This window comes from Pseudophryne corroboree, chromosome 7 (assembly GCF_028390025.1).
Source record: "Pseudophryne corroboree isolate aPseCor3 chromosome 7, aPseCor3.hap2, whole genome shotgun sequence".
NCBI lineage: Eukaryota > Metazoa > Chordata > Amphibia > Anura > Myobatrachidae > Pseudophryne > Pseudophryne corroboree.
The window spans coordinates 291377596-291399815 of record NC_086450.1 but is presented as its reverse complement, the minus strand read 5'-3'; the positions used below and the strand labels follow the sequence as shown (position 1 = coordinate 291399815).

Genomic DNA, 22220 nt, shown 5'->3' with positions numbered 1-22220 from the left:
TCATCTTGGGCGGCTGCCCGAGGGGTCTCGGCTTTACAACTCTGCCGAGCTGCTACTTGGTCAGGGTCAAATACTTTTGTAAAATTTTACAAATTTGACACTCTGGCTGAGGAGGACCTGTAGTTTTCTCACTCGGTGCTGCAGAGTCATCCGCACTCTCCCGCCCGTTTGGGAGCTTTGGTATAATCCCCATGGTCCTTACGGAGTTCCCAGCATCCACTAGGACGTCAGAGAAAATAAGAATTTACTTACCGATAATTCTATTTCTCGTAGTCCTTAGTGGATGCTGGGCGCCCATCCCAAGTGCGGATTATCTGCAATACTTGTACATAGTTATTGTTAACAAATCGGGTTATTGTTGTTGTGAGCCATCTATCCAGAGGCTCCTCTGTTATCATGCTGTTAACTGGGTTCATATCACAAGTTGTACGGTGTGATTGGTGTGGCTGGTATGAGTCTTACCCGGGATTCAAAATCCTTCCTTATTGTGTACGCTCGTCCGGGCACAGTATCCTAACTGAGGCTTGGAGGAGGGTCATAGGGGGAGGAGCCAGTGCACACCAGGTAGTCCTAAAGCTTTTCATTTTGTGCCCAGTCTCCTGCGGAGCCGCTATTCCCCATGGTCCTTACGGAGTTCCCAGCATCCACTACGGACTACGAGAAATAGAATTATCGGTAAGTAAATTCTTATTTTATATATATATATATATATATATATATATATATAGAGAGAGAGAGATAGATATATAGAAATATATATATATATAGTGTTACACAGAATATACAATTTTGTATTTTTCCTGTGTTTTTAGTCACCTCATACCTCTTAAATCTTCTGTTCTGTGTCCTGTATTTACATTTCACATTACATAGGGCAGGCATGTCCAAACTGCGGCCCTCCAGCTGTTGTGAAACTTAATATCCCAGCATGCCCTGACACAGTTTTGCTGTCAGAGAATGCTAAAGTAGTGTCAGTGCATGCTGGGATGTGTAGTTTCTCAACAGCTGGAGGGCCGCAGTTTGGACATGCCTGACATAGGGGGTTATTTGCAGGTATTGTGTTTGTCTGGCTATATTGTACTGTTACACCCTAAGGCTACGTTCCTTATAATGTCTGCCACACAGGACGGGAAATCTGCGGACGCTTTTGCATCCTGCAGTACTGGCACCACGGATTTACCTGAGGGAGAAGTTTTAGCTGCTGGTTCGGGCGCTGACTGCCATACCCCCAGTCAACCTGCAGCACCTCTGGCAAATCAGGACCCACCTTGGGCAGCGTTCACAAGTATGCTGACTACACTTGTGACACATCTTACGCCCCCTGTGGGACCTCCTGTGTCATTGCAGCCACACATTGTCCTTGTAGTTAATCCGCCCTGGACGGATACTCTGTCTACTCAATTACAAGAATTAAATCAATCTTTGGTTAGACAAAAGTCTACCCCACGCCCCTTTGGGGCCAAGGGGTCATCGAAACGGGCCATTTCTTCCTCACAATCCACTAATCTTTTGGATAATTCCTCATCAGAAGCAACTGTATCAGTGTCTGACGGATCAGTATATTCCCCATCCTCATCGGAAGAATCTACAACCCAGGTTGATGTACCTGACCTTGTGGAGGCTATTAAGCTAATTCTTCAAATAGATGACATTGAGCCTACTACTGTTTCTAAGAAACCTGATAAGTTCAAACGTCAGAAGGTTGCTATAGTAGTCTTACCACATTCTGACCATTTAATTGACATACGTCAGGAATCCTGGTCATCTCCAGGAAATAAATTTTCCCTGTCTAAAAAGATGCTAGCTCGTTATCCTATCCCTGCGGAGTTAAGCAAGTGGGAAAACTCCACCGCCGGTACACTCTCATGTCGCCCGTCTTGTGGTGTCATCTACTCTGCCTGTCACCACTGTCACCTCACTGATGGAACCGACGTATAAGCGTGTGGAGTGATGCCTGAAGTCTATTTACTCTCTTACTGGTGCAGTGCATAGACCCACTATGGCAGCCTCCTGGACTGCGAAAGGAATTGAAGCATGTGTTCAGGCAATTGAGGATGAGCTGCCTCAGGATTTTTCTGACACTGACAGACAATATCTGTCTTCTATTACCACAGCCTCCCACTATATTCAGGAGGCAGCCCCCGATGCAGGTGTAATGTTTGGCCAAGGCATCTACTACGTCTATCCTGGCTCGTCGAATTATGTGGTTGAGGTCCTGGAAGGTGGACCTGGACTCCAAAAAGACATTGGAGGTGCTCCCTTTTAAAGGGGACATCCTATTTGGGGAGGATCTGAACATGATTGTAACTGACTTGGCTACTGCCAAGACTGCATGTCTCCCAAATACTAATCCTTCTGCTCCGAAGGCTAAGAGTACAACCTTTTGTTCCTTTCGACCTCCAGGGAAAGCAAAAGGTCAAGCGTATCAGCGACAAGCTCGTGTTTCCAAAACCACCAAGCCTAAATTTAAACAATCTTGGGCCACTCGTCAGCCTGCTTCTAAACAAGACAAGCCTGCTGCATGACGGGCGGGCCTCCCCCTGGGAGACCCCAGGGTGGGAGGCCGACTTCTGCAGTTTGCCCAGGCCTGGTTTAAGACCACTTCAGATGCCTGGGTGCGGGAAGTTGTCTCTCACGGGTTTCAAGAAACTTCCCCCTCGCCAGTTTTGCACAAGGGTTATCCCTGCAGATCCGTTAAAAGCGCAAGCTCTACACTTGGTTGTACAATCCCTCCTGGATACAGGAGTGGTAGTGCCGGTACCTCTGTCTCAGAGTGGCAGGGGATACTATTCAACCCTGTTTCTAGTTCCGAAGCCAAATGGGTCCTTCCGGCCTATACTCAACCTCAAATAATTGAACAAGTTTGTGAGAGTATCCAAATTCCATATGGAAACTCTGCGCTCTATAGTGCTGGCCATGGAACCCGAAGACTACATGTTTGCCTGGACATACAGGATGCTTACCTGCACATACCTATTGCCATGTCGCAACAGCAATATCTGCAGTTTGCTATTGGCAACCTACATTATCAATTCCAGGAACTTCACCAAGGTCATGGCCGTGATGACGGCTTTTCTCCGCCTTCAGGGAATCAGGATCCTGTCGTATCTGGACGACTTACTGATCCTGGTGAACTCCCAAGAGGTTCTCCTCAGTCATCTGGAACTTGCGGCCCAATTCCTACTAGCCCACGGGTGGCTCATCAACTGGAAAAAGTCCTGGCTGGTACCCGCTCGGAGCATGGTGCACTTGGTGGCACTAATGGGCACACACAGCCAACGATTGTTTCTGTCTCCAGAGAAAGTCCTGAAACTTCAGGACAGGATCAGATATTTCCTCTTTCGCCCAAGAGTGTCGATACACTCGATGATGCAAGTACTAGGCCTCATGGTGTCGGCTTTCAACATGGTAGAGTCCACTCAATTTCACTCCCGCCCTCTGCAGAGGTTAATCCTTTCCAAGTGGGAAGGCCTGCCTCATCGGATCAGGTCTCAAATGATCTCCTTGACACCGGAGGTTCATCTGTCACTGAGCTGGTGGCTATAGGACCAACAGTTGAGCAGGGGCCGTCCTTTCTGGATCTCCAACTGGGTCCTCCTGACGGATGCCAGTCTGTGGGGTTGGGGCGCGGTGTTGGAGCAACACTCTCTCCATGGTCGGTTGACCAGGGAGGAATCTCTCCTCCCGATAAACATTCTGGAATTGCGGGCAGTGTTCAATGTGTTGACACTGTCCCTGCCTCTAGTACAGAACAGGCCTGTTAAAGTACAATCAGACAACGCCACCATGGTGGCGTACATAAATCATCAAGGCTGCTCTCGAAGCCGCATAGCAATGCTGGAAGTATCAAAAGTCCTTTATTGGGCGGAACCCCATCTGCAAGCAGTATCGGCAGTTTTCATCCCCGGAGTCCTCAACTGGGAAGCGGATTTCCTCAGTCGCCAGGACGTTCATGCCGGATAGTGAAGTCTTCATCTGGAAGTCTTTCAACTCTTAGTGGACAAGTGGGGCCTACCAGATGTAGACCTGATGGCGTCTCGACACAATCACAAGGTTCCGTTCTTCGGATCATCAAGGACAAGGGATCCTCAAGCAGTGTTCGTGGACGCCCTGGCAATTCCATGGAACTTTCCGCTGCTGTATGTGTTCCCTCCAGTTTCACTCCTGCCCAGGGTTTTACGGAAGTTCAAGCAAGAAAGAGAAATACTACTTCTAGTCGCTCCAGCGTGGCCCAGATGGCATTGGTTCTCAGACTTGCAGGGTCTATCGATAGTGTTCTCTTCTACTTCCTCAATGCCCAGATCTCCTCATTCAGGGCCCTTGTGTCTATCCGGACCTGGCCAGACTGGCTTTGATGGCGTGGCTCTTGAAGCTTCACTCCTGAGGGCCAAGGGATTCTCAGATGCGGTTATTGAAACTATGTTGAGGGCCTGCAAACCGGTTTCTGCACGTATTTATTACAGGGTCTAGAACTCTTATTTCACATGGTGTGCTGCTAAGAATTATGATGCCTATTCGTTCAGTACTTCTAGGCTTTTGGCTTTTCTGCAACAAGGCCTAGATTTAGGCCTTCGTCTGCCCTCCCTCAAGGTTCATATATCTGCCTTGTCGGTGTGGTTTCAGAGGAAAAGTACGTCTATTCCTGACATTCATACTTTTGCTTAGGGCGTTTTACGGATTCAGCCTCCCTATGTCCCTCCTGTGGCTCCTTGGGATCTGTCTGTTGTCTTAAATGGGATCTGTCTATTGTCCTTTGCTCCGGGCACTGATAACCCAATAGCAACCCTAAATGGCTGTCTAGCTGAACTCCAAAAGTGGATGAGCGCCAGTTGGCTGCGACTGAACACTGATAAAACAGAGGTCCTTTATGATAGGACCGCAACATCAAAAGACAAGACTGCAGCATAGCCAACCAACTGGACTTACACTCGGGGATTCAGAATTACAAACCTCTGATCGTGTGCGGAATCTCGGTGTTATCCTATATGGTGGCTTGACACTTAAACATCAGATATCAGCCACTATCAAATCCTCATTCTTTCACCTAAGGAACAGAATCAAGCACTTTATTCCCTCAGATGATCTGCCAAAAGTCATCCATGTATTTGTATCATCTCGATTAGACTACTGTAATGCCCTCTACCTTTGTCTCCCAGCAAAAGAATTGCACCGCTTACAGCTGGTGCAAAACACAGCTGCCAGGCTGTTAGCTGACCAGCCCCGCTCAACCCACATAATACCCATACTCTACTCCCTTCATTTGCTGCCTGTAAGATGGTGAATCATTTTCAAGATTGGCTTACTGAGTTTCAAAGCACTATATGGCACCTGAAGCAGTTTCTGACCCCATACTACCCCACTCGATTACTGCGATCTGTAGATGAAGGACTTTTAGCAGTACCTAGAATCTCCCGTAATTCTTCTGGGGGTCGAACTTTTAGTCATGCGGCTCCGACTCTATGGAACTCACTTCCCGCACAGTGCGAGAGGCCCCAACTATAGAATCCTTCAAAAGTAGACTCAAGACTTTCCTCTTACTCAAGCATTTTCATAATGTCCCTTTATCCTACTATATCCTACTATAAACATACCTGAAAGAATTTAAACCTCAATTTAATCTTATACTAAAGATTAAATTGAGGTTTAAATTCTTTCAGAATTTCATGTGAGTCAACATTTGAACCAATAATAACCTTGATTATAAGAACTGGAGACCACACTTTAGGTATGTTTATAGTAGGATTGGCATAACCGTGTAACAAATTACATGGACAAGTACCTCTCTATAAATGCCAACATTTATGTGTTTCCCTTTAGCAGTTTGCAAAAACGCCGGCATACAGTTACCGGCGTTCCCAACGGACTATAATCAAGAGTATTTCCTAGACGGCCTTTAAGGAATCATGCTTAATTAGTCTTAAGGTATGTTACCTCCTATATCAATAGGTGAGAAACCATTAAAAGTAGTCTACATTTGATTCCCCTTTTCCTTTCCTTTTTTATCAGACAGTATTTACAAAAACATTATTATTCTATAGATTTCTATACCCAAAAAGAATTACCACTTTGGCTAGGAGCCTGAATATAGGAATTCCATCTACTAAATCCTGATAAAGGAGACTGTATTAATTCCCATTTGAGGTATGTTTTGTGGTATCAAAACACATAATAATAACAATGTTCTAGTAGTCCCATCAAATAAACACATCTTAGAATGTGCCATTCATATTTTCAGGTTACGTTTTGCCATATAAACCCATCGAGAGTGAATTAGCCTTTTTCCCTATATGCAGTAGGTATACAATTTTTTTCTCGTACCACATATATATATATATATATAGGTGCATATTTATGTATATACATATATGTATATACGATATTCCTATTTCTTTTTAGCAGTTTTTCTTAAATAGAATATTATCTTGTCCCCAAACAAGTTACCCCTGATGAAGTCGATAAGACGAAACGCGTTAGGTTTGTCAGTCAGAAAATCGCACATAATTTGGCGCATATATATACAGTATATAAACAGCGCTACTGGGTAAACATATATTTATTGTGTTTTTTCCTGGGTCATATAGCGCTGGGTGTGTGCTGGCATACTCTCTCTCTCTCTCTCTCTCTCTCTCTCTCTCTCTCTCTCTCTCTCTCTCTCTCTCTCTCTCTCTCTCTCTCCAAAGGGCCTTGTGGGAGAACTGTCTTCAGATAAGAGGATTCCCTGAGTGTGTGGTGTGTCGGTACGCGTGTGTCGACATGTCTGAGGTAGAAGGCTCGCCTAGGGAGGAGGGGGGAGCAAATGAATGTGGTGTCTACGTCGACAACGCCGACCCCGGACTGGATGGATATGTGGAATGTTTTAAGTGCTAATGTAAATTTATTGCACACAAGATTAGACAAAGCTGGAGCTAGGGAACAGCCAGGGAGTCAACCCACGTCTGTCCCTATGTCGCAGGGACCTTCGGGGTCTCAAAAGCGCCCACTATCCCAAATAGTAGACACAGATACCGACACGGATTCTGACTCCAGTGTTGACTACGATGATGCAAAGTTACAGCCAAAAGTCGCTAAATGTATTCGATATATGATTATTGCAATAAAAGATGTTTTGCATATCACAGAGGAACCCCCTGTCCCTGACACGAGGGTACACATGTATATGGGAAAGAAACCTGAGGTAACCTTTCCCCCCTCACATGAGTTGAACGAATTATGTGAAAAAGCTTGGGAATCTCCAGACAAAAAACTGCAGATTCCCAAAAGGATTCTTATGGTGTATCCTTTCCCGCCAACGGACAGGATACGGTGGGAATCCTCCCCTAGGGTAGACAAAGCATTGACACGCTTATCCAAAAAGGTAGCGCTGCCATCCCAAGATACGGCTACCCTCAGGGATCCTGCAGACCTCAAGCAGGAGGTTACCTTGAAGTCCATTTACACACATTCTGGTACCTTACTCCGACCGGCAATTGCGTCGGCCTGGGTTTGTAGCCCTGTAGCAGTATGGACAGATAACTTATCAGCGGAAATTGAGACCCTAGATAAGGATACCATTTTATTGACCCTAGGGCATATAAAAGATGCTGTCTTGTATATGAGAGATGCTCAAAGAGACATTAGTCTACTGGGTTCTAGAATCAACGCTATGTCAATTTCTGCTAGACGAGTCCTATGGACCCGGCAATGGACAGGTGATGCTGACTCAAAGAGGCATATGGAGGTTTTACCTTACAAGGGGGAGGAATTGTTTGGGGAAGGTCTCTCGGACCTGGTCTCCACAGCTACAGCTGGTAAATCAAATTTTTTGCCTTACAGCCTAAGAAAGCGCCACATTATCAAATGCAGTCCTTTCGATCACAAAGAAACAAGAAAGTACGAGGCGCGTCCTTTCTTGCCAGAAGTAAGGGTAGAGGAAAAAAGCTGCACAACACAGCTAGTTCCCAGGAACAGAAGTCCTCCCTGGCCTCTACAAAATCCACCGCATGACGCTGGGGCTCCGCTAAAGGTGTCCGCCCCAGTGGGGGCACGACTACGAGTTTTCAGCCACATCTGGGTTCACTCACAGGTGGATCCCTGGGCAATGGAAATTGTTTGTTTCTCAGGGTTACAAGCTGAAATTCGAAGAGGTGCCTCCTCGCCGGTTTTTCAAATTGGCCCTACCAGCTTCTCCCCCGGAAAGGGAGATAGTGTTAAATGCAATTCACAAATTGTATCTTCAACAAGTGGTGGTCAAGGTTCCCCTGCTTCAACAAGGGAAGGGATATTACTCAACCCTGTTTGTAGTCCTGAAACCGGACGGTTCGGTCAGACCCATTTTGAATTTAAAATCCCTGAACCTATACTTGAAAAGGTTCAAGTTCAAGATGGAATCGCTAAGAGCGGTCATCGCCAGCCTGGAAGGGGGGGGGATTTTATGGTATCTCTGGATATAAAGGATGCATACCTTCCCATTTATCCACCTCATCAGGCGTACCTGAGATTTGCGGTACAGGATTGTCATTACCAATTTTAGACGTTGCCGTTTGGGCTTTCCACGGCCCCGAGGATTTTCACCAAGGTAATGGCGAAAATGATGGTGCTCCTGCGCAAGCAGGGTGTCACAATTACCCCGTACTTGGACGATCTCCTCATAAAAGCGAGATCAAGAGAGCAGTTGCTGAACAGCGTCTCACTTTCACTGAAGGTGTTACAGCAACACGCTGGATTCTCAATATCCCGAAGTCGCAGTTGGTTCCTACGACTCGTCTGACCTTCTTGGGCATGATTCTGGATACAGACCAGAAAAGGGTTTATCTTCCGATAGAAAAAGCTCAGGAACTCATGACTCTGGTCAGGAACCTATTGAAGCCAAAACAGGTGTCAGTGCATCACTGCACTCGAGTCCTGGGAAAGATGGCTGCATCATACGAAGCCATTCCCTTCGGCAGGTTCCATGCGAGGACTTTCCAATGGAACCTACTGGACAAATGGTCCGGGTCACATCTACAAATTCATCAGTTGATCACCCTGTCCCCCAGAGCCAGGGTATCTCTCCTGTGGTGGCTGCAGAGTGCTCACCTTCTAGAAGGCCGCAGGTTCGGCATTCAGGACTGGATCCTGGTGACCACGGACGCGAGCCTCCGAGGGTGGGGAGCAGTCACATAGGGAAGAAACTTCCAAGGTCTTTGGTTAAGTCAAGAGACTTGTCTTCACATCAACATCCTGGAACTGAGGGCCATATACAACGGCCTACGTCAAGCGGAGACCTTACTTCGCGACCAACCAGTTCTGATCCAGTCAGACAACATCACCGCAGTGGCTCATGTAAACCGCCAAGGCGGCACAAGGAGCAGAGTGGCACTGGCGGAAGCCACCAGGATTCTTCGCTGGGCGGAAAATCATGTAAGCGCACTGTCAGCAGTGTTCATTCCGGGAGTGGACAACTGGGAAGCAGACTTCCTCAGCAGACACGACCTGCATCCAGGAGAGTGGGGACTTCATCAGGAAGTCTTTGCACAGATTGCATGTCAGTGGGGACTGCCCCAGATAGACATGATGGCGTCCCGTCTCAACAAAAGCTACAGAGGTATTGCGCCAGATCAAAAGACCATCAGGCGGTAGCTGTAGACGCTCTAGTGACACAGTGGGTATTCCAGTCGGCCTATGTGTTTCCTCCTCTTCCTCTCATACCCAAGGTGTTGAGAATAATAAGAAAAAGAGGAGTGAGAACAATTCTCATTGTTCTGGATTGGCCACGAAGGACCTGGTATCCGGATCTGCTAGACAGAAGATCCGTGGCCTCTTCCTCTACGACAGGACCTGTTGCAACAGGGGCCCTGTCTGTTACAAGACTTACCGCGGCTGCGTTTGACGGCGTGGCGGTTGAACGCAGGATCCTAGCGGAAAAAGGCATTCCGGATGAGGTCATTCCTACGCTGATAAAGACTAGGAAGGACGTGACAGCTAAACATTATCACCGTATATGGCGAAAATATGTTTCTTGGTGTGAGGCCAGGAATGCTCCTACGGAAGAATTCCATCTGGGCCGTTTCCTTCACTTCCTACAGACTGGAGTGAATTTGGGCCTAAAATTAGGCTCCATTAAGGTTCAGATTTCGGCCTTATCCATTTTCTTTCAAAAAGAATTGGCTTCTCTCCCAGAAGTACAGACTTTTGTGAAGGGAGTGCTGCATATTCAGCCTCCTTTTATACCTCCGGTGGCGCCTTGGGACCTTAACGTGGTGTTGAGTTTCCTTAAGTCGCACTGGTTTGAACCACTTCAAACAGTGGAGTTAAAATATCTCACTTGGAAGGTGGTCATGTTATTAGCCTTGGCTTCGGCTAGGCGAGTGTCGGAATTGGCGGCTTTGTCTCATAAAAGCCCCTATCTGGTTTTCCATATGGATAGAGCGGAATTGCGGACCCGTCCTCAATTCTTGCCTAAGGTGGTGTCATCTTTCCATATGAACCAACCTATTGTGGTGCCTGTGGCTACGCGAGACTTGGAGGATTCCGAGTCCCTTGATGTAGTCAGGGCTTTGAAAATTTACGTGGCCAGAACGGCTAGAGTCAGGAAAACAGAAGCACTGTTTGTCCTATATGCAGCCAACAAGGTTGGCGCCCCTGCTTCAAAGCAGACTATTGCTCGCTGGATCTGTAACACGATTCAGCAGGCGCATTCTACGGCTGGATTGCAGTTACCAAAATCGGTCAAGGCCCATTCCACTAGGAAGGTGGGCTCGTCTTGGGCGGCTGCCCGAGGGGTCTCGGCACTACAACTATGCCGAGCTGCTACTTGGTCGGGTTCAAACACCTTTGCAAAGTTCTATAAATTTGATACCCTGGCTGAGGAGGACCTCGTGTTTGCTCAATCGGTGCTGCAGAGTCATCCGCGCTCTCCCGCCCGTTTGGGAGCTTTGGTATAATCCCCATGGTCCTTACGGAGTCCCCAGCATCCTCTAGGACGTAAGAGAAAATAAGATTTTAAACCTACCGGTAAATCTTTTTCTCGTAGTCCGTAGAGGATGCTGGGCGCCCGTCCCAAGTGCGGACTACTTCTGCAAGACTTGTATATAGTTTTGCTTACATAAGGGTTATGTTATAGTTTTCATCGGTTTTGGACTGATGTTACCTTGTTTTCATACTGTTAATTGGTTAGTATATACACAAGTTATGTGATTGGTGTGGCTGGTATGAATCTTGCCCTTGGATTAACAAAAATCCTTTCCTCGTACTGTCCGTCTCCTCTGGGCACAGTTTCTCTAACTGAGGTCTGGAGGAGGGGCATAGAGGGAGGAGCCAATGCACACCCATACCTAAAGTCTTTCTTAAAGTGCCCATGTCTCCTGCGGAGCCCGTCTATCCCCATGGTCCTTACGGAGTCCCCAGCATCCTCTACGGACTACGAGAAAAAGATTTACCGGTAGGTTTAAAATCTTACTTTTTTCAATTTGGAGTAAAGTTTTCAGTCTCTACATACTGTATGCTTCAGTTTCAGCATACCTGCTGCTTTTCATGATACAGTTCAGGAACCAGTTTCTTATGAGCAGTGTGTACATCTGGAACCCAAGGTTCACCCTAATCCATTTGGTTCACAATCCAGCATGTGTATCTGGTCTGGAGAACTGTTTTTCTAGATAATTTACTCAAAGTGGATCTGACTAGTTGGGCTGTACATCCCCTGGTGTTTAGCTTGCGTCAAATCAGGGAGCATTTTCTGATTCTCCCTTCCTGGGGTATTCCCTACACTTTTTTCCAGAGAGCCTGGTCAGGGAGCTGTGTACAGATCGCCAGTTTCAGTTGGTCTTTCCATGCTCAATAGCTCTTGTTCATCCAGTGGATTGTCCATTTCCTGTTGCAGATCCACCTGAGAGTAACTTTATCTGACCTAATGTTTTTTGTTTACTATCAACCTAGAATATGCCTGATTACATTGTATCTCCCTCTTCTACGTGGCAAGTGCTTTCTCCATGGCCGGAAAATCTATGGAGCCAGCTCCACTGGAGAGACTGGCTGTCCCGGACTATTTCCGGGGCATGCCCAGCGCTGCTTTCCCTCCTCCCTCGTACTCCGCTCGGGGGGTGGACTATGAGGGGGGAGTGGGATTTCAGTGCTGGTGGGCTAGCACCTGCCAGCAATTATACACCCAAATGACAACAAGCATTTCCCTTGGCAATGAGCATGGATTCCAGAGCATGAAACACCTGGCAATGAACATGACATCCAGCGTGTGACACCCCTGGCAACGAGCATATCGCCCAGTGCATGAAATCCCTGGCAACGAGCAGGTAAATCATTTAAACCCACTGTGGGAGGTGTGGCATGGTAAAAATAAAGTCACCACTGAAGGTGTTAATACCTTCTACTGTTGACATATTAAGGTTCTTTGTACTTGAAGATGCCAGCTGGAGCAGAAAGCTTTGCTCGTTGCATTGTGTCTAACCTCCCTAGGGACAGCTTTGGAACATCCCCAAGAAATAGCCATTTTCCCAAAGATAGAATGAGTGTCTTTTTTTTTTAGTCTCCTATAAGCTTGTTAACTTTCAACTAATATCCTGTTAGTTCTGTGGCATGATTGGTTGTAGATTGGGATGATCAAGCTTTGCAAATAAGTTTAATTTGAAGTTTGTACTTGTTGCTAGATTGTTGTCCTTTACACCCCAAGGACATTTAGAGACATGGATGTTAATTGCCAATAATCCCAAATCTCAGTGTTCCCCAAAGAGATGCAGAGAAATGGATGATATTTGGCAGAAATCCTCTTTTTGTAAGAACAGCCAAGTTAGTACTCCAAGCTTCCATGTCCTTGGGGACATGGAAATAGCAAACAGAAAAACTGTATTCCATGTGAAAAACTTTTAAATCCACGGTTTCAAAAGGAGAATGTTGTAATGCCTTCAAAATTAAATTCAAGTCCCAAAGAATTAGTGGAGGAATGAAGAGTGGTCGCAAATATGCCACACTCTGTTAAAGCAATAATGGCTACCTTCTGAAAGAAAATAAAAAGTACAAGAGATAAACTTTATAGGAAAACCTTCTTTAGCCCGTAATCTAAACCATCATTCAAAAACAGAAGTCAAAGGAGTAATCTGGAAAAAAAAAATTACGTTCCTCTCACATCAAGGGACATACATCTTCTAACTACTGTGATAGATCTTCATACCTTTGTCTACAACTATTGGACATGTGGTGAGCTAAGAAGTAGACTGGTCCCAGGAAAGAGTATGCTTTTACCTTGGCATTCCTTCTAGATGTGTTATCTGGTGCTGCTTTGCCTGATGGCTTTGTCAACGCAGGACCCACCCAGTCACTACTTATGCCAATGGTGCCCTCCAGGAGTATCCCTTGTTGGGATCCAATATTCTGAAGGACTGTGTAGGTGAAATGTAAGCCTGTGACGGTGGCAATAATTAAAAAGGCATAACGAGTCTGGTTTCCCTTCTAAATGATTGGAACTTTGAAACATTGGGCAGACTTTTCATAATCTTGTCGATCCTGCAAGTGGAGGTCTATCACATTTACCCCTATTTCCTCATGGTTCAATGTCCTCCACTGGGATAATAGAGGAAGTAACTTTTATATATTTTTCTCTTTCATCTAATCTGGGGGACACTGGGCCATGGGGTTGCTTGAGTAGTCCATTGGAGATAGCACATAATTAGGCTAGCATACAGTAACTTTAACAGAGTAGCTCCCGCTTAATGCAACCCATGGTCAAGGGTGTTTAAGTACCCATGGAAGCTGGGCTGTTTCTGATATTTCTCTGACGTCCTAGTGGATGCTGGGAACTCCGTAAGGACCATGGGGAATCGCGGCTCCGCAGGAGACTGGGCACATCTAAAGAAAGCTTTAGGATCACCTGGTGTGCACTGGCTCCTCCCCCTATGACCCTCCTCCAAGCCTCAGTTAGATTTCTGTGCCCGACGAGAAGGGTGCACACTAGGGGCTCTCCTGAGCTCTTTGTGAAAGTTTTAGTTTAGGTTTATTATTTTCAGTGAGACCTGCTGGCAACAGGCTCACTGCATCGAGGGACTAAGGGGAGAAGAAGCGAACTCACCTGCGTGCAGAGTGGATTGGGCTTCTTAGGCTACTGGACATTAGCTCCAGAGGGACGATCACAGGTTCAGCCTGGATGGGTCACCGGAGCCGCGCCGCCGTCCCCCTTACAGAGCCAGAAGAGCGAAGAGGTCCGGAAAAATCGGCGGCAGAAGACGATCCTGTCTTCAGATAAGGTAGCGCACAGCACCGCAGCTGTGCGCCATTGCTCTCAGCACACTTCACACTCCGGTCACTGAGGGTGCAGGGCGCTGGGGGGGGCAGCGCCCTGAGACGCAATAAATCGATAAAAAAACCTTATATGGCTAAAATAAATGCATCACATATAACTCCTGGGCTATATGGATGCATTTAACCCCTGCCAAAACATACAGAAAAAGGATGATAATGACGCCGAGAAAGGGGCGGAGCCTATCTCCTCAGCTCACTGGCGCCATTTTCCCTCACAGCTCAGTTGGAGGGAAGCTCCCTGGCTCTCCCCTGCAGTCACTACACTACAGAAAGGGGTTAAAAAAGAGAGGAGGGCACAAATTAGGCGCAGTATATAACAATACAGCAGCTATAAAGGGAAAAACACTTATATAAGGTTATCCCTGTATATATATAGCGCTCTGGTGTGTGCTGGCAAACTCTCCCTCTGTCTCCCCAAAGGGCTAGTGGGGTCCTGTCCTCTATCAGAGCATTCCCTGTGTGTGTGCTGTGTGTCGGTACGTTGGTGTCGACATGTATGAGGAGAAAAATGATGAGGAGACGGAGTAGAGTGTCTGAAATAGTGTTGTCACCCCCTAGGGGGTCGACACCTGAGTGGATGTACTGTTGAAATTGCGTGACAGTGTCAGCTTTGTATAAAAGACAGTGGTTGACATGAGACAGCCGGCTACTCAGCTTGTGCATGTCCAGACGTCTCATACAGGGGCCCTAAAGCGCCCGTTACCTCAGATACAGACGCCGACAGGGGTACTGACTCCTGTGTCGACGGTGAAGAGACAACCGTGATTTCCAATAGGGCCACACATTGCATGATTGAGGCAATGGAAAAAGTTTACACTTTTCTGATAATATGAATACCACCAAAAAAAAGGGGTATTATGTTTGGTGAGGAAAAACTTCCTGTAGTTTTCCTGAATCTGAGAAATAAAATGAGGTGTGTGATGATGCGTGGGTTTCCCCCCGATAACAATTGATATTTTCTAAAAAGTTATTGGCAGTATACCTTTTCCCGCCAGAGGTTAGGGTGCGTTGGGAAACACCCCCTAGGGTGGATAAAGCGCTCACACGCTTGTAAAAACAAGGGCTCTACCCTCTCCTGAGATGGCCGCCCTTAAGGATCCTGCTGATAGAAAGCAGGAGCGTATCCTAAAATGTATTTACACACATACTGGTGTTATACTGCGACCAGCAATCGCCTCAGCCTGGATGTGCAGTGCTGGGTTGGCGTGGTCGGATTCCCTGACTGGAAATATGATATCCTAGATAAGGACAGTATATTATTGCCTATAGAGCAATTAAAAGATGCATTTCTATATATGCAGGATGCACAGCGGAATATTTGCCGACTGGCATCAAGTATAAGTGCGTTGTCCAATTATTCCAGTAAAGTGGTCAGGTGATGCGGATTCCAAACGGCATTTGGAAGTATTGCCTTAAAAGAGGGGATGTACCCCAGGTCGCCTCTCAAAATAAGACGCCGTATTATCAGGCGCAGTCCTGGTTGGCAGGCGGACAAAAGGGTTCCTCTTTTCTGCTCGTGACAGAGGGAGAGGAAAATGGCTGCAGAGATCAGCCAGTTCCAAGGAACAGAAACCCTTTTCCGCCGCTGCCAAGCCCTCAGTATGACGCTAGGGCTTTACAAGTTCAGGCACGGTGGGGTCCCGTTCTCAATGAATTTCAGTGCGCAGTGGGCTCACTCGCAAGTAGACCCCTGGATCCTTCAGATAATATTTCAGGGGTACAAATTGGAATTCGAGACGTATTCCCCTCGCCGTTTCCAAAAGTCTGTTTTACCGACGTCTCCCGCTGACAGGGAGGCAGTTTTGGAAGCCATTCACAAGCTGTATTCCCAGCAGGTGATAATCAAGGTACCTCTCCTGCAACAGGGAACGGGGTATTATTCCACACTATTGTGGTACCGAAGCCAGACGGCTCGGTGAGACCGATTTTAAAATCTAAAATCTAAAATCTTTGAACACTTGCATACAGAGGTTCAAATTCAAAATTGAGTCACTCAGAGCAGTGATTGCAAACCTGGAAGAAGGGGACTACATGATGTCTCGGGACATCAAGGAGGCTTACCTTCATGTCAAAATTTACCCTTCTCACCAAGGGTATTTCAGGTTATGGTACAGAACTGTATCAGTTCGGACGCTGCCGTAGGGATGGTCCACGGCACCCCGGGTCTTTACTGAAGTAATGACCGAAATGATGATATTCCTTCGAAGGAAGGGAATTTTAGTTATCCTTTACTTGGACGATTCCCTGATAAGGGTAAGATCCAGGGAACAGTTGGAGATCGGTGTAGCACTATATCAGGTAGTGTTGCGGCAGCACGATTGGATTTTCAATATTCCAAAATCACAGCTGGTTCCGACGACTTGTCTTCTGTTCCTAGGGATGATTCTGGACATAGTCCAGAAAGAAGGTGCTTCTCCCGGAGGAGAAAGCCAGGGAGTTATCCGAGCTAGTCAGGAACCTCCTAAAACCGAACCAAGTCTCAGTGCATCAATGCACAAGGGTTCTGGGTAAAAATGGTGGCTTCCTACGAAGCAATCCCATTCGGCAGATTCCACGCACAGTGGAACCTTCTGGACAAATGGTCCGGGTCGCATCTTCAGATGCTTCAGCGGATAACCCTGTCACCAGGGACAAGGGTATCCCTCCTGTGGTGGTTGCAGAGTGCTCATCTTCTAGAGGGCCGCAGATTCGGCATTCGGGACTGGGTCCTGGTGGCCACGGATGCCAGCCTGCGAGGCTGGGGAGCAGTCACACAGGGAAGGAATTTCCAGGGCTTATGGTCAAGCCTGGAGACATCTCTTCATATAAACATTCTGGAACTAAGGGCCATTTACAATGCCCTAAGTCAAGCGAAACCCCTGCTTCAGGGTCAGGCGGTATTGATCCAATCGGACAACATCACGTCAGTCGCCCACGTAAACAGACAGGGCGGCACGAGAAGCAGGAGGGCAATGGCAGAAGCTGCAAGGATTTTCGCTGGGCGGAAAATCATGTGATAGCACTGTCAGCAGTGTTCATTCCGGGAGTGGACAACTGGGAAGCAGACTTCCTCAGCAGACACGACCTTCACCCGGGAGAGTGGGGACTTCACCCAGAAGTCTTCCACCTGATTGTAAACCGTTGGGAAAAACAAAAGGTGGACATAATGGCGTCCCGTCTAAACAAAAAACTAGACAGATATTGCGCCAGGTCAAGGGACCCTCAGGCAATAGCGGTGGACGCTCTGGTAACACCGTGGGTGTACCAGTCAGTGTATGTGTTCCCTCCTCTGCCCCTCATACCAAAAGTACTGAGAATCATAAGAAGGAGAGGAGTAAGAACTATACTCGTGGTTCCGGATTGGCCAAGAAGGACTTGGTATCCGGAACTTCAAGAGATGCTCACGGACGAACCGTGGCCTCTACCTCCAAGAAAGGACCTGCTCCAGCAAGGGCCTTGTCTGTTCCAAGACTTACCGCGGCTGCGTTTGACGGCATGGTGGTTGAACGCCGGATCCTGAAGATCCCTACCCTGGTCAAGGCCAGGAAAGACGTAACCGCAAAACATTATCACCGCATTTGGCGAAAATATGTTGCGTGGGGTGAGGCCAAGAAGGCCCCTACAGAGGAATTTCAACTGGGTCGTTTCCTCCATTTCCTGCAAACAGGACTGTCTATGGGCCTAAAATTAGGGTCCATTAAGGTTCAAATTTCGGCCCTGTCGATTTTCTTCCAAAAAGAACTGGCTTCAGTGCCTGAAGTTCAGACATTTGTAAAAGGGGTACTGCATTTACAGTCTCCTTTTGTGCCTCCAGTGGCACCTTGGGGATCTCAATGTTGTGTTGAGTTTCCTAAAGTCACATTGGTTTGAACCACTCACCACTGTGGACTTAAAATATCTCACATGGAAGTGACGAGTTAGCCCTGGTTTCAGCCAGGCGGGTGTCAGAATTGGCGGCTTTATCATATAAAAGGCCTTACTTAATATTTCATTCTGAAAGGGCAGAATTGAGGACTCGTCCTCAAATTTTCTACCTAAGGTGGTTTCTGCATTTCACATGAACCAACCTATTGTGGTACCTGCGGCTACAAAGGACTTGGAGGATTCCAAGTTGCTTGACGTGGTCAGGACCCTGAAAATACATGTTTCCAGGACGGCTGGAGTCAGAAAATCTGACTCGCTGTTTATCCTGTATGCACCCAACAAACTGGGTGCTCCTGCTTCTAAGCAGACGATTGCTCGTTGGATTTGTAGTACAATTCAGCTTGCACATTCTGTGGCAGGCCTGCCACAGCCAAAAATCTTAAAATGCCCACTCCACAAGGAAGGTGGGCTCATCTTGGGCAGCTGCCCGAGGGGTCTCGGCTTTACAACTTTGCCGAGCAGTTACTTGGTCAGGAGCAAATACGTTTGTAAAATTCTACAAATTTGATATCTTGGCTGAGGAGGACCTGGAGTTCTCTCATTCGGTGCTGCAGAGTCATCCGCACTCTCCCGCCCGTTTGGGAGCTTTGGTATAATCCCCATGGTCCTTACGGAGTTCCCAGCATCCACTAGGACGTCAGAGAAAATAAGAATTTACTTACCGATAATTCTATTTCTCGTAGTCCGTAGTGGATGCTGGGCGCCCATCCCAAGTGCGGATTGTCTGCAATACTGGTACATAATTATTGTTACCAAAAAATTCGGGTTATTGTTGTAGTGAGCCATCTTTTCTAGAGGCTCCTCTATTATCATGCTGTTAACTGGGTTCAGATCACAAGTTGTACAGTGTGATTGGTGTGGCTGGTATGAGTCTTACCCGGGATTCAAAATCCTTCCTTATTGTGTACGCTCGTCCGGGCACAGTATCCTAACTGAGGCTTGGAGGAGGGTCATAGGGGGAGGAGCCAGTGCACACCAGGTGATCCTAAAGCTTTCTTTAGATGTGCCCAGTCTCCTGCGGAGCCGCTATTCCCCATGGTCCTTACGGAGTTCCCAGCATCCACTACGGACTACGAGAAATAGAATTATCGGTAAGTAAATTCTTATTTTTTCACATAGTCTGCGACGTATGTTGCACCTGCAGCACACATCAAAAGATTTGACAACTATGAATTTCTGTGCTGACTGCGGACTGCTTGGAAAATGAACTGAGCTCACTCCCTGGCCCTCCTGATCGAGTCTACATTCCGGAGTATGCCTTGACCTACATCTGGCCTGTACTCTTGCCCTTCTAGAGGGTAGCAGTTTACTGTGTCAGCTCAGCATGGAACCGTCATCTTCCGGGTTAATCCGTGGCTCCCCTCTTCATAAGATGAGGAGCACACGTGAAATCATGCAACCTAGGATTCCCGGAGAATGTGGCTACACTCAGTGATTTCACAGTTGAGGGAAGTTCACTCATGTATGTGCCCGGGGAAAGGGAGAGTGCCGCAAGAGGAGCTGGCTGCAAGATCTGACTCCCCCCTGTGCTGACAGAAAACTTTCCTGCCTATAGAATTTTCAATGAAAGAGGAAAATACCCATGGGTAGCTATCCACCATGATTCCTTAACGGTACGGATGGCTGAGGCTTCGACTTGCACAGTTGAGAGTACCCACATTTTGAGGTTTTTCCTTTTCAGGCTAAGGGTTCAAAACCACTATTTGTAGTACTGGCATTGTCATTTTCCTGGTCTTTGGGTCTGTCTGTCTGGTCTGCCCGAGTGTATTTTCTACAATGGGCCTGATTGTAACAGGCACCTGGGTTCAAGTGCCCTGAAATCTGTGCCATTAGTTTTCTGACCAGTCAGGATTTTTCATACTTCGCATCTACAGGATGTGAGTGCAGTCTGGCGGCGGCATCTGTCACCGCATTGATTGATAGGATTGATGCGGCTGATCTGGCTGGCTAGGCGGGTGTCCGTTACCTCCCTCAACACTCCATGTGTGTCCTGCCCAAAACAGCGCGCTTGGTCGAAGAGGATGGCCAATGCCAATAGAGTAGCATCAATTTTCAGTCAAGGGTATACGAGTAGCTGCGCTACCCTGCTGGAAGCTTTAAACAAGCAGGTCTAGCTACTGGGGCCAGCTCTAATGTTGGGACTTCCCTAGACAGGCAAGGGCTCCTTTTTTATTGTGGCCTGCCTTCCTGCCATTAGTTTTTGTGCCAAGTCTACAGTACACCCTGGGCAGGTAGCCTGGGATATCTGCTTTCATTATTTTTAGGTGACCATTGTTCCTGCACTATGGATCCCATAAATCCTTTTCTGGACTTTGGTTTGGGAGTTTTCCTCCTTGTTGTAGGGGGCTAGGTCACATTCCCTATAGTGCATCCTCTCGTGGTTGGCGTATTCCTTAGGTCAGAAGTAGCAGTGCCTATGGGTGGTAAGAGTTCTTTCCTTCTGGTGTCTGCGCCTAAGTCTACGAGTCCTTGGTTTCATATTTTTCAGGAATAGTAATCCCTGCAGTGGTTTTAAGTACTTAATGCTGGTCCTGACCGTGCTACTAGTTAGCAGTGGTGATTTACTTCCTGTTTAATGGATGATATTTGGCAGCAACATGGCAGGTGTTCTTCAAGGAGGCTAAGAGAGGTGAGCTACAATTTATTCTTTTTTTTCCCAGAACTTCTATTCTGCTTGGTTTACCTCTGGGTTTTTTTTTTGTATGTGGTTTCACTGGGCCCATGGGTTCTAATATGAAGGGGTGTGGATTAAGAGATAGACAGTCAAAAGGTTTACAGGCAGTAGGTTGACACCATATGGTCAACAGTCAGTAGGTCGATAGTGTTAAAAGGTCAACATGAAAAGGTTGACTAGTACAAAAGGTGTAAACGATGTACTGATTAGCCTCACAGCTCTGAGGTCATGGGTTCAAGCCCCACCATAGCCATAACTGTATGGATTTTGTGTATTCTCATAGTACTCACGTGGGTTTCATGCGGGTACTCCAGTTTCCTCCCACAATCCCATAATATGCTGGTACAGTAGGTTAATTGACAGACTAGATGGGCCAGTTGTTTCTTATCTGCCGTCACATTCTATGTTTCTATGTTTCCATGTGGTGTGCTCAATCCATTTGCCTATGGCTGTTTCCAAATTGTTGTCTCCTTTATAATTATTATGCTTTTTGGAGCTTCTTCTGTCAGTCTTGCACTGTGGTGTGTGTCGGTAATCCCAGTTAAGTGGGTGGCTAAGGCTGTTGCAGTAATATCAGTCTAGGAATTCTGTCCCCCATTGCGATATGCTGATTGGGTGTCCAAATTAGGTTTAGCATCGGGATAGTGTCTCTGGTAGAGCTCAGAGGCACCAGGTTAGGTAAGACAGTTTACCCGGCCCAGGCTGAAATCAGAGCAGGTCAGCAGGTCTAGACTGGTATACAGCAGCCTAGACAACAAAATAGGGCAGTGTTTCTGTATTATGTTATGTAAGCCTTATGCTTGTTTCTTTCCTCTGTGGGTAGTCTTTTAGTGTCTGGTATCCACGCGTTCCTTGGCGTGTGGCTCCCTACTGAATTCACACAGATTGTTTTCCAATTATATTAGGCTCCCTCTGTGCAAACTGTGGCTTTTTCGTGGAAGCTACTATATGCCGGTGAAGGCTTGGTCCTCTGTTTACCACTTTCATGATTTTCGGTGTTCACATCCAAGGATGCTAGTTTTGTTCAGAAAGTCTTCCGTTCAGGTTTTGCTGTGTACCCTCCCCTAGGGGCAGCTTTTTAACTTCCCATGGTACAGTGTCTGCTAGAACTGGATTTTTGTACTTAATATTAAATTTTGTTAAAAAGTTTCTTTGAGTCCACTGCGTTCCAACCCTTACGCTCAGGTTTTTGTTTGTGAGTTGGTTGTACTTGTTTTTATAAGTTACACTATGTACAGTAGTTCACCCGTGGTTTAAGGACACTTTTGAAGTTGACTGAAGACCATTACATTTAATTGCGTTTACACAGTCTTTAAATAACAAAGAACCAAAAAGCCACAGCTCCGACAGATTAAGAAACAAGTTCTTTCATGTATTTGTT

At 46.8% G+C, this 22220-nt stretch overlaps 1 protein-coding gene across 3 annotated transcripts in view; it reads left to right on the top strand.

The window, feature by feature from the left end:
• GTF3C1 (general transcription factor IIIC subunit 1) overlaps window positions 1-22220 on the top strand; it is a 489121-nt gene that overhangs the window by 272191 nt on the left and 194710 nt on the right. The window lies entirely within an intron of this gene.